The 2491-nt window shown below is 46.1% G+C and overlaps 1 non-coding gene across 1 annotated transcript; it reads right to left on the reverse strand.

The window, feature by feature from the left end:
- Window positions 1-894: 894 nt before the first annotated feature.
- TRNAS-GCU (transfer RNA serine (anticodon GCU)) lies at window positions 895-967 on the reverse strand. The gene has a single exon. It is a non-coding gene; the product is annotated as a tRNA-Ser (tRNA).
- Between the last annotated feature and the right edge of the window lie 1524 nt (window positions 968-2491).

Genomic DNA, 2491 nt, shown 5'->3' on the forward strand with positions numbered 1-2491 from the left:
ACTTCAAAACAACGCTCCCGGGTGGGCTCGAACCACCATCCTTTCGGTTAACAGCCGAACACGCTAACCATTGTGCCACGGAAGCTTAGGCAAACAACGATCGTCAAGTACTGTGGAAATATATTTCCTTTTTACGTTACTTCTAAGACTTCAAAACAACGCTCCCGGGTGGGCTCGAACCAGCAGCCTTTCGGTTAACAGCCGAACGCGCTAACCATTGCGCCACGGAAAATTAGGCAAACAACGATCGTCAAGTACTGTGGAAAAATATTTCCTTTTTACGTTACTTCTAAGACTTCAAAACAACGCTCCCGGGTGGGCTCGAACCACCATCCTTTCGGTTAACAGCCGAACGCGCTAACCACTGAGCCACGGAAGCCTAGGCAAAGAATGATCGTCAAGTATTTTGGAAAAATATTTCCTTTTTACATTACTTCTAAGACTTCAAAACAACGCTCCCGGGTGGGCTCGAACCACCAACCTTTCGATTAACAGCCGAACGCGCTAACTATTGCGCCACGGAAGCCTAGGCAAAGAATGATCTTCAAGTATTGTGGAAAAATATTTCCTTTTTACGTTACTTCTAAGACTTCAAAACAACGCTCCCGGGTGGGCTCGAACCAGCAGCCTTTCGGTTAACAGCCGAACGCGCTAACCATTGCGCCACGGAAAATTAGGCAAACAACGATCGTCAAGTACTGTGGAAAAATATTTCCTTTTTACGTTACTTCTAAGACTTAAAAACAACGCTCCATGGTTAGCGCGAACCACCAACCTCTCGGTTAACAGCCGATCGCGCTAACCATTGAGCCACGGAAGCTTTGGCACAGAATGATCGTAGAGTATTTTGGGAAAATATTTCCTATTTACGTTACTTCTAAGACTTCAAAACAACGCTCCCGGTTGGGCTCGAACCACCATCCTTTCGGTTAGCAGCCAAACACGCTAACCATTGCGCCACGGAAGCTTAGGCAAACAACGATCGTCAAGTACTGTGGAAAAATATTTCCTTTTTACGTTACTTCTAAGACTTCAAAACAACGCTCCCGGGTGGGCTCGAACCACCATCCTTTCGGTTAACAGCCGAACACGCTAACCATTGCGCCACGGAAGCTTAGGCAAACAACGATCGTCAAGTACTGTGGAAAAATATTTCCTTTTTACGTTACTTCTAAGACTTCAAAACAACGCTCCCGGGTGGGCTCGAACCACCATCCTTTCGCTTAACAGCCGAACGCGCTAACCACTGAGCCACGGAAGCTTTAGCATAGAATGATCGTCAAGTATTTTGGAAAAATATTTCCTTTTTACGTTACTTCTAAGACTTCAAAACAACGCTCCCGGGTGGGCTCGAACCACCATCCTTTCGGTTAACAGCCGAACACGCTAACCATTGTGCCACGGAAGCTTAGGCAAACAACGATCGTCAAGTACTGTGGAAATATATTTCCTTTTTACGTTACTTCTAAGACTTCAAAACAACGCTCCCGGGTGGGCTCGAACCACCATCCTCTCGCTTAACAGCCGAACGCGCTAACCACTGAGCCACGGAAGCTTTAGCATAGAATGATCGTCAAGTATTTTGGAAAAATATTTCCTTTTACGTTACTTCTAAGACTTCAAACCAACGCTCCCGTGTGGGCTCGAACCACCATCCTTTCGGTTAACAGCCGAACACGCTAACCATTGTGCCACGGAAGCTTAGGCAAACAACGATCGTCAAGTACTGTGGAAATATATTTCCTTTTTACGTTACTTCTAAGACTTCAAAACAACGCTCCCGGGTGGGCTCGAACCAGCAGCCTTTCGGTTAACAGCCGAACGCGCTAACCATTGCGCCACGGAAAATTAGGCAAACAACGATCGTCAAGTACTGTGGAAAAATATTTCCTTTTTACGTTACTTCTAAGACTTCAAAACAACGCTCCCGGGTGGGCTCGAACCACCAACCTTTCGATTAACAGCCGAACGCGCTAACTATTGCGCCACGGAAGCCTAGGCAAAGAATGATCTTCAAGTATTGTGGAAAAATATTTCCTTTTTACGTTACTTCTAAGACTTCAAAACAACGCTCCCGGGTGGGCTCGAACCACCATCCTTTCGGTTAACAGCCGAACGCGCTAACCACTGAGCCACGGAAGCTTAGGCAAACAACGATCGTCAAGTACTGTGGAAATATATTTCCTTTTTACGTTACTTCTAAGACTTCAAAACAACGCTCCCGGGTGGGCTCGAACCACCATCCTCTCGCTTAACAGCCGAGCGCGCTAACCACTGAGCCACGGAAGCTTTAGCATAGAATGATCGTCAAGTATTTTGGAAAAATATTTCCTTTTACGTTACTTCTAAGACTTCAAAACAACGCTCCCGGGTGGGCTCGAACCACCATCCTTTCGGTTAACAGCCGAACACGCTAACCATTGTGCCACGGAAGCTTAGGCAAACAACGATCGTCAAGTACTGTGGAAATATATTTCCTTTTTACGTTACT

This window comes from Phalangium opilio, unplaced genomic scaffold (assembly GCF_054372755.1).
Source record: "Phalangium opilio isolate 3A_F unplaced genomic scaffold, DU_Popi_V2 ptg000015l_1, whole genome shotgun sequence".
NCBI classification, from domain to species: Eukaryota; Metazoa; Arthropoda; class Arachnida; order Opiliones; family Phalangiidae; genus Phalangium; species Phalangium opilio.